A 10,848-nucleotide genomic window follows, 5' to 3' on the forward strand; every position below is an offset into this window, starting at 1 on the left:
AAGCCCGGGACCCTCCAGTCCGCAGGCCGACGCTCTATCCACTGAGCCAAACCGGTCAGGGCTAGACTTCATCTTATGTCTTGTAGATTTTTCACATAGTTCAAAGGGAGCCTCCTCCTCATTTTTTAAAGCAGTATAATATTCCATTTTAAGGACCTGCCATCATTCACCTAATTAGTGTCCTGTTAGTGGGCACTCTAGTTGTTCCTAGCAACACTGCTCCTGAGAACAACCTCACAAGTGTGTCTCATTTAGAAGAGGGGCGATGCTATCTGCCAGATGAACATCTAGAGTTGAGTGGAACTGATGGGCCAGAGGACATGGTTCATTGCTGATTTACTAAATGTTATCTATGTGAAATATTAGGTTCTCTGACTTTAGTGACTAGGGAACTTGTTATACACAAAAGAGTTCTCAGGCCGGGCTGGCGTGGCTCAGTGGTTGACGTCTACCTATGAACCAGGAGGTCATGGTTCGATTCCCCATCAGGGCACATGCCCAGGTTGCGAGCTCGATCCCCAGTTGGAGGCATGCAGGAGGCAGCTGATCAATGATTCTCTCTCATCATTGGTGTTTCTATCTCTCTCTCCCTCTCCCTCTCCCTTTCTCTCTGAAATATATATATACAAAAATCAAGAGAGTTCTCAGAATACAAATTTTAAAAATTGTTGCATTAAAACTTGCAATGGTCTTCGCTGACAAGAACCTGATGGCTGTTTTTGCAGAACAAGTGGCTCATCCAGCGCACCCTCTCCTTCTCTCTGTGGCACTTACACTGATGAGGTGGCTTCCACAGGGGCACACAGGAGACCGCAGGCTCTACCTGCCTGATGACTCCTTCCTAGTGAGGCGGGTACAGCTGCAGTCTGGCTTTGGTTCATCTTGGCTGAAAATTAAAAACAACTTAAACAGTCAATATTCAGGATGAATTAACATAGTGCAGCCATTAGAAAAGATTGGTATGTAAATTTGGGGAAATATTTTCAATATATTATGTGATGGAAAATAGCAGCCTACAAAATTACACTTACTTTATAGGGAAAAGGGAAGAAAATATGCAATATTAAGATAGTTCTGGTAGGTAAAGAATGAAAGGTAATTACAATTTTTATTATTACTTTTTTATTTAAAACTTTATTTTGAGATGATGTCAGACACAAGACGTTGCAAAAATTGTCATCTTTAAAACCATAGTAACTGTCAAAACCAAGAAATTGATATTGGTACACTATGATTAAGGCAAATATAGACCTATTACTATATAATATTTATAATAAAGTATTATTGAAGTTGGTCTGTAGTTTACTGTGTGATAATTTATTTGACATAAATATAAACCATATTTGTGTGTGTATATTTACATATACATACACGTATACAGTATACATAATAAACTGCTCCCCTGCCCCTGAAATAATTAGGAGTGAAAATTATATACAAAGTAGTCTGCCAATTCAGAAATAAATTTTAATTCACAGAGTTTGTTTTCATTCTTTGACAAGAAAAAGGAAATAAGTTGAATCAGATGTACCATGTTTGGGGATGGTAGTTAATTTTTGTTGGCATGTATAAAAATACACTCCCTTCTTTACTTTAGGACTTTTAATTTTAAATAAATATTTTTGAGTTTTATTATATATTGACTTATTTTTACCTTAATCAGTCTCAAATTCCTTTTGGAAATAGGTGATATTTAAAATTTTAAAAAGCATATTCAGTACTTTCTCTCCTAGATATATACCCAATTGAAATGTATACACTGAGTGGCCAGATTATTATGACCACCTGACGTTCGTAGGCAAATTAGCCGTTCACTGCATCGTATGGGATATGGAAGCTGAAGGCCTTCGGCACTCCCTCATGTTCTTGAAACCACTCCTGCACAATACGAGCACTGAGGCATGGCGCATTGTCTTGTTGGAAGAAGCCATCTCCATTGGGATATGCTATCAACATGATAGGATGAACCTGATCAGCAATGATACTTAGGTATGTTGTGTTATTCAGACGTTTATAATGATCTGGCCCTCTAGCAACTTCAGCGTGAAATTATAGCTAATTTGCCTACAAACGTCAGGTGGTCATAATAATCTGGCCACTCAGTGTATATCTGTTTTACAAAATACTTAGACTAGAATGTCCATGAAAACAATATTCATGATAGCCCTAAACTGGAATCTACCCTAATACCATCTATAGTGCAGTAGTATGTAAATTGTGCTGTATTCACAGCATGCATGCAGCAGTGAGAATGCAGGAACCACACGATATGGAACTATAGAGATGAAGCTCACAATTATAATCTTGAGTGAAAGAAGTAGAAGACAAGAAAATATGTGCTGTAATCATTCCATTTGGGTAATGACTGAGAAGGGGCCGAGTCTTCGGGGGTGTTGCGAATGTTCTCTTTGTTAATCTGGATGCTTGTTTTATGAGTGTGTTTACTTTGCAGAAACTCATCAAGCCATACGTTTGTGTCTCTTTTGAGTGAATATTAAACTTTGAAAACATGAAAAGATAAATAAGCACGTATCTGTTTATTCTGTCTTTTTTAAAATTTTAAAAAATGTATCTTTATTGTTGAAACTATTACAGATGTCCCCCCCTTCACCATTGACCCCATCCACCCTGCTCCTGTCCCCTCCCAGGCCTTCCCCGAACTATTGTATGTCCATGGGCTATGCATATATGCTTATAAATTCATTGGTTAACCTCTCCCTGCCACCCCCTGCTCCTCACCTTCCCTCTGAAATACATCAGTCTGTTGCATGCTTCAATGTCTCTGGATCTGTTCTGTTAATCAGCTTATTTTGTTCATTAGACTCCACATATTAGTGCGATCATGTGATACTTGTCTTTCTCTGACTGGCTTATTTCACTTAGCATATTACTTTCCAGATCCTTCCATGCTGTCTCAAAGGATAGGAGATCCTTCTTTTTTACAGCTGCATAGTATTCCCATCAGTAGATGAATGCATTACAAAACTGTGGTACATTTACACATTTATTCTGTCTTCATTCTTCAAGGGCCTTTCCTACCGACAGTGTCCATCTTTAGTTTCTTCTGAAGGCTCCTTGTCTTTCATTGGGTTCTTTTTCTCTGTATTCCTATGAACCCACAGGATGCTTGCTGGAAGCCAATTCCAGCATGTCATCAAGGGCTGAATCATCAGGAGTGGCAAAGGCATGTCCCCAAACCTGAAAAGGATGATTGCTTGCTGCCAGACAGCTCAGGACACCTTAATCTACATGTTATGGCCTCCTACTGGCCAAACACCCGAACACCCGAACAGCCGTAGGCAAATCCCCCCATTCTGACAATGCTTCTGTAGATCAAACCTGACCCTTTGAAGTGTATATCTCTGCCTCGCCTTAGGACAAATTGTGTTAATAAATAGCAAGGGGTCCTGAGATAAGGAGATCTTAGTTTCTTTAGCTAGGCCCCTCTGACCCCCAAATGCCTTTCAAAATTATGCTTCATCTCTGAACTCTTTATTAAGTCGCACACAGCCTTGTCCAGATTGCTGAACCCTTCTAGATGCGGGAGCAAGAACCCCGGCAGATGCTGTCAAGTTCTACAAATGCTCCATGGCGGTCACTTGGTGCTGCTTGCATGTGGCTTCAACATCTATCCCCTCTTTGTCTCCTAGGGCAGCTTCTCCATCACGCAGCGTCTCTGCCAGAGATGTTTTATCCTGGAGGGTGGGCCCAAAGCAATGCCAATAACAGCAACAGAAAATAAGGAACACAACTCATTCGAAATGCTTGCAAACTCTTGCGAAGGAGAAATACAAAACTCCAACTTAGAAAAGGAAGATTTGAAAGCAACTATTAGATACTACTATTCCTGTGGCCCATTGGGCCACGATCCTTCACACAGGGTTCCTCCCTGGGCCTACCTCTGATGACCCATACACTTCATCCCAGAACTGACATCTCCTTTACTCGGTCTTCCTTCTCTGGATCCTTGGTGCCAAGTCCCAGGAAAGAAAAGACCAGTTTCCGTCTTCAGAATCTCAGTGGGAATGGTGTCTGTCTCTAATAAAGACAACACTTTTCAGCATTAAACAGGATATTGATCATCTCAATCTGAAAGGCTTTCCTAATAACAGTAAAATAAGTATTTTCCTACCTCACATCTGCTTAATTAGAAAGGGTTTACCAAAATGGTCCCTCCTGCTGATTACAAAGGGAAAAGCAGTAGCCTTACAGGGGAGAAACTGGGCAACACCCCTTTAGCCAAGTGACCAGCGCTAACATCACCATCGATAAGACACAGCGACGTTATGTACCCTGACAGCTCGTCCTGAGAGGACCCAACACGACCTCTATGGTTCTTGCCCTGGTGCACAGTTTGAGTGTCAAGAGGAAACAACAGATAAACCCCAATTGAAAGGCATTTATAAGTAACTGACGAGGACTCTTTAAAGGTTCCATGGTCATGAAGGACAATGAAAAGCTGAGGAGATGACTAGGCAGACATGACAGTTAGATGGAAAGTGGGATCCTGGAGAGGGTCCTGGACCAGAAAAGGGGTGGCAGTAGGAAAACCGGTACAATTCACAGCCAGTCTGTAAGCGGGAGTGCTATGCCCCTGCTCATTTCTTGGTTTTGCTAATCATTCTACGGGTTATGTAGCAGGTTAACCTTAAGTGAATCTGGGTCAGGGGCAGGTGGAAACTCTCTGAACTATGTTTTGCAACTTTCTGAAAGTGTAAGATAATTTTGAAACACAAATTTAAAGAAAAACAATAATAATAATTTAGAAGTGTCCTTTTGAACTGGGAGTCTCCAAGTATAGGTAGTTGCTTTGGCAGGTTTCATTGGCCCGCAGATACAAAACCATAAAATTGCTTTAAAAATGATATTATAGAACTATTCAAACCAGACTCTTCCCATCTTAAGAGAACAATTGAACCCTGGCTGGTTTGCTCTGTGGTTAGAGTGTCAGCCCATTCTATAAAGCAAGAAGAAAAGAGGTAAAAAATAATTTTTTTTCGCTGAAAATATTTTATTGGCCTTTTGGATCGAAACAAGAATTTATTTGCCAGGAAGGATGCTGCTGCCCTACTGCTGGAACCAGCGCGTGGCCTCCCCTTTGCTGATTCTGTTCGGCCCTAATGCAGCCTGTCCTGCATTTCTTGTCTGCGATGCTGAAACCTGGCCCACCCAGCACCACACAGAAGTTCGGGCCATAGATATCAATGCTTGGCTCATATTTACCCAAGGTCGGCGTATTCCTGGATCCCAACCCTAAGAAATGAGAAGTCATTTCTTCGTAACTGGCACTCTAGTCCCCTTAGGCCTTTCTCTGAGATTTCTCCTGCCTCAGCCCCACGGACTGGCTGTGAACAGCGATCTTTTCATTTCTCCTGATGTCAGAGGATCTGACGGTGGACCTGGCCTTGGAGAGCAGGGGGTCTGGCCTGTGAGCTGCTCCAGGCTCTCGGCTGCCTGGCCTGTCTGTCTCCGCTCTCCTCACGCAGATGCTGAAGCAGAGCTTGCGGATGCGAAGCTCCCACATGGGGTTCTGCTTTTCACCTTGATCCTTGGCCATGATGGGAAACAGGAAGGGCTAACAAAGTTTTAAATAATTGTTTTTACTTTCAGTTGCAGCTGATATGCAATACTGTATTCGTTTCAGGTGCACAACATAGTGATTAGACATTTGGGGTTTTTTTAAAATAAATTTTTATTGATTTCAGAGAGGAAGGGAGAGAGATAGAAACATCTATCATGAGAGAGGATCATTGATCAACTGCCTCCTGCACACCCCCTCCTGGGGATTGAGCCAGCAACCCGGGCATGAGCCCTTGACCGGAATGAAACTGGGACCCTTGGTCCACAGGCAATGCTCAATCCACTGAGCCATAATTTGTATAAATTATGAGATGATCACCTCGGTTAGCCTAGTCCCCATCTGACAACATAGAGAGTCGTGACAGTATTACTCACTATATTCCCTATGCTGTACTTTATACTCCCGCATGACTGTTTCTGTATAACTGGTGATTTGTACTTTTTAAAAATATATATATTTTTTTGATTTTTTACAGAGAAGAAGGGAGAGGGATAGAGAGTTAGAAACATCAATGAGAGAGAAACATCGATCAGCTGCCTCCTGCAAACTCCCTACTGGGGATGTGCCCACAACCCAGGTACATGCCCTTGACCGGAATCGAACCTGGGGCCCTTGAGTCCGCAGGCCAGTGCTCTGTCCACTGAGCCAAACCGGTTAGGGCTGATTTGTACTTTTTAAAAAGATATATGTTTATTTTTAAATACATTTTTATTGATTTCAGAGAGGAAGGGAGAGCGAGAGATAGAAACATCAATGATGAGAGAGAATCATTGATTGGCTGCCTCCTGCATGCTCCCTACTGGGGATCGAACTGACAGGGAATTGAACCGTGACCTTCTGGTGCATAGTTCGATGCTTCACCACTAAGCCACACCAGCTGGGTGCCAATTTGCACTTTTTAATCCCTTCACCCTTTTCACCCATCTCCCCAATGTCCTCCCATTTAGCAACCATTAGTTTGTTTGAACAGGTAGTGATTTTGAGTAATTAGCCCGAAAGTAAGTTTGACCTAAACACAGATGAGCTGATCACAGAGCTGGGACTTTAGTCAGCACTCAGACTGATGGTAATAACAGGAAAAATACCAAGGGAACGACCCAGGATTAAACCCCCTGACGGAGAGGCCCTGTTCTAGGTGCTCGGCACATATGTGGTTCTAGGAGCAGGGCTGTCAGGTGGTCTCTCTTATCTTCAAGAACGCAGACTATGATCAATGGCAAAGGCCCGGGTTCGGCACGATGAATGTGGGCGGCAGGGAGAAGTGAATGTTACAGGAGGCCTGTGAGCTGAAGGCCAGGGGGCAGGTGGTGGAGAGGGAGGAGGGAGCCCTGCTTTGCTTTGAAAAGCTGGAGACCACTTCTGGCCTGGGGGTGGAGGGAAGGATTGTGCCCATTCACAAAGGGAAAGGGAGAATTTCCTTAAACTTCATCTGTCATGTTAGCTATAATTTTTGAAGGGTGCATTAAATTATAGAGTGGTCTTTAGTGAGTTTCGAATCATTAAGAACCAGTAATCCCATTAGGTGGGTAGGTTTAGTCAGCATTATCCTTAACTTTCTCAAGTAATATAAAAAGGAAGAATTTTTATTCACAGAAAAATTATTTGGGCTCTGGCCAGTGTGGCTTCGTTGGTTGGGCATTGTCCCGGGCACTGAAAGGTCACTGGTTCGCTTCCTGGTCAGGGCAATGCCCAGATTGTGGGCTCAATCCCCAGTAGGGGGCATGCAGGAGGCAGCCAATTTCTGTTTTGCTCTCTCGTAGATTTTTCTCTCTTTCTCTCCCTCTCCCTTCCTCTGTCTCTAAAAACCAATAAAACTATTTTTTTTAAAGAAATCATTTGGAATAGTTTGAGAATTTTATGCCTTATATTTTTCTGCTCAGCTGTATATTTGAAAAGTCAAACTTTACCTGTTACTGCTGGAGCCATTACGCATGTAGAAATATACATTCAAACAGCACAGGTACAAAATGAACACAAAACATCCTAATCTTACTCCTCAGAGATAGCATATTGATCATGTCTATTTTTGGTTTTTATGCTTATTCACACGGAATTTAAATTGTTTATTTACTCGGAAAGGGCATATATTTTTAAGCTTATTAAAAGCCTGAATTGTGTACAAAATAGTGCGCCATCGTGTGTTACTCCAACTATGAGGAATTGGCCTACCAAACATTTTAGAAACAGATTTTTTTCCAACTTTTCAGCAGAGAGCTCTAAAATGTTGATATTTCATGTAAAGGTATGTTTTTAGCATCAGACACAACCATGAACAGCTTCATTGCAAACATTACTAAACATACATTAAAATCTTTGAATAACTTTCATGCCTTGTAAAATCTGAAGGACCTTTTAAATGTATGTGGTGTTAGAATGTATAAAACAGCGGTTCTCAACCTGTGGGTCGCGACCCCTTTGGCGGTTGAACGACCCTTTCACAGGGGTCGCCTAAGACCATCCTGCATATCAGATATTTACATTACACTTCATAACAGTAGCAAAATTACAGTTATGAAGTAGCAACGAAAATAATTATATGGTTGGGTCACAACATGAGGAACTGTATTTAAAGGGCCAAAAGGTTGAGAACCACTGGTCTAAAAGATAATTTTGCTGCCCTGACCGGTTTGGCTCAGTAGATAGAGCGTAGGCCTCTGGACTGAAGAGTCCCGGGTTCGATTCCGGCCAAGGGCATGTACCTTGATTGCAGGCACATCCCCAGTAAGAGGTGTGCAGGAGGCAGCTGATTGATGTTCCTCTCTCATTGATGTTTCTAACTCTCTGTCCCTCTCCCTTCCTCTCTCTGAAAAATCAATAAAATATATTTTTAAAAAAAGACAATTTTGCTTCTAAGACCAGTTTTATCAGAATCCACTGTTATATCGTAGCATAAATGTGCGTACTATAAATGCTGGGGGAAGAAAAAGAAAAAAAATCTAAGATTTCAAAAATTCCTGTTGGATGTAATGCTACCAGTTTATTATTCTGGGATCATTATCAAAGTGTTCCCTATCATTGCCTTTTCTTACTTCTCAGCCACACCGCTGAACACAACCAGAGCATGATCTCCAACTGACTGTCATTAAAAGTAAGGGTTCAGCCCGGCCAGCGTGGCTCAGTGGTTGAGCATCGACCTGTGAACCAGGAGGTCACAGTTTGATTCCCGGTCCGGGCACATACGCAGGTTGTGAGCTCCATCCCCAGTGTGGGGACGTGCAGGAGGCAGCTGATGAATGATTCTCTCTCATCATTGATGTTTCTATCTCTCTCCCCCTCTCCCTTCCTCTCTGAAACCAATAAAATATATATTTTAAAAAGTAAGGATTCAGGCCGAAACCGGTTTGGCTCAGTGGATAGAGCGTCGGCCTGTGGACTGAAAGGTCCCAGGTTCGATTCCGGTCAAGGGCATGTGCCTGGGTTGCGGGCACATCCCCAGTAGGAGATGTGCAGGAGGCAGCTAATCGATGTTTCTCTCTCATCGATGTTTCTAACTCTCTATCTCTCTCCCTTCCTCTCTGTAAAAAATCAATAAAATATATTTTAAAAAAAGTAAGGATTCAGGTAAGATCAAATTGCCTTGTATATTTTGCACCCTTTGCATCTGAACTCTCTGGATTACCCCTTTCATTTGATTAACTCCCCTGCAGTAATTGTTTCAGCATCTGCCTGCACATGCAGCCTCTCCAACCGCACTGCCCAGATCTCCATTAGAACCTTTCATTTCACCCCCCCACCCCCCAGTTGGTGTGTGTGTGTGGGGGGGGGGGTGAAGGGAGTGGGGCTTGATGGCAGCGTCTACGATTGCTTTGTCTAATTGGAAGGGCCAGGGTGGTGAACTTTGAAAGGGTGTTTGCATCAAGAGTGGCATTTCAGTTTGCCTTGTCACTTGCTCCTGTTGCTGATGTCACGACTAATTTTACGAAATGTTATTATGCCCGAAAAAAGGGGTGACATAGGAGTTGGGAAGGGTTAACATGGGAGCAAACGCTGTGGATCACCTGCCCATTAAAACCAAAATTCTACCTCAGGGCGATATTGGGCCTCTACGGCAGGGGTGGGGAACGTCCTCCCTGTGAAACCATTTGGTCTGGCCCTGCCAAGGCATTAGGGGTGAGTCAATTAAATGTTTGACCAAATATAGCAGGCTAATTCTGTACTGGCCCGTGAATGATGTTATAAATATCCAAATAGCCCTTGGCAGGAAAAAGGTCCCCACTCCTGCCCTACCGTCTTACCAGGACTTCCTGGTTAGCGGGAACTTAGACCTCTTCCCTGACCCGAAGCCAGTCCGCCTGCCCTTCAGGGAAGACGGCAAGTCCTGGCTGGTCTCCTTGTCCCGATTCCCCTGAGTTGGCAAAAGGGGCAGCTGGTGGGAGAGAGGACGAGGGTGACTCAGGGGAGTCAGACACCGCTGAAATGAAGGCGCTCTTAAGCTGCAGTTTCTCATCCCTAAGGGGTAGAATTAATAGTGCAATTTAATTTCTTTTATAACCAAAATGCCTTCTTCTGAGAAGGGTCTAGAGGAGTAATGGCCTGTCAAAGGCATCTCAGCTACACCAGAGATTAAGTACCCCTGGGAGGTGGCTGAGCAGTAAGGCGTTGCTCACGGGTACCCCCCCACCCCCCCACTTCCCTCCTGCCCCAGGCCCCCAGGCCCCATTCCAGCCAGATACATAGCCAGGAAGCAACCAACACTCCTAATTTAAAAACAGCCTTCTAGTTTTTGTGGAATGTTATCCAGATGGAGGGCAGAGCGATTGTGTGAAGGAGTAAACATGGAGCCCCACTCCCCAACCCTTGCCACCGTGGCTCTTCATTTCAGAGTGAGCTGGAGGCTTCATAAAGCAGCTGAAAAGCTGTGGATGGTGGGTAACAGCAATGATGTTAATTCACACCTTGTGGAGCAGTAAGAAGGGCTAACTCATACCTTTCCTTCCACAGCTCCACACAAATGTTGGGTATGGTCTAGATGTTCCCTGGTCAATTCGGGAGCCACTGGCCACATGTGGTTATTTAAATTTAAATGGAAAAAAATTAAATCAAATTTTAAAATCAGTCCTGCCTCACACTAGCCACCTTTCCAGTGCTTGATGGCCACAGGTGGTCAGGGGCTCCCATAGGTGGGTAGGGGCTCCCACAGGTGGCCAGGGGCTGCCACAGGTGGCCAGGGGCTCCCACAGGTGGCCAGGGGCTCCCACAGGTGGCCAGGGGCTGCCACAGGTGGCCAGGGGCTCCCACCGGGGGCGCGGGGCCCCCCACAGCGGACA

General features: G+C 43.8%; 1 pseudogene; it reads right to left on the reverse strand.

The window, feature by feature from the left end:
- Window positions 1-5,067: 5,067 nt before the first annotated feature.
- On the reverse strand, window positions 5,068-5,557 carry LOC102757637 (annotated as a pseudogene).
- Window positions 5,558-10,848: the final 5,291 nt, after the last annotated feature.

Source organism: Myotis davidii, unplaced genomic scaffold (assembly GCF_000327345.1).
Source record: "Myotis davidii unplaced genomic scaffold, ASM32734v1 scaffold802, whole genome shotgun sequence".
Classification (NCBI taxonomy): Eukaryota; Metazoa; Chordata; class Mammalia; order Chiroptera; family Vespertilionidae; genus Myotis; species Myotis davidii.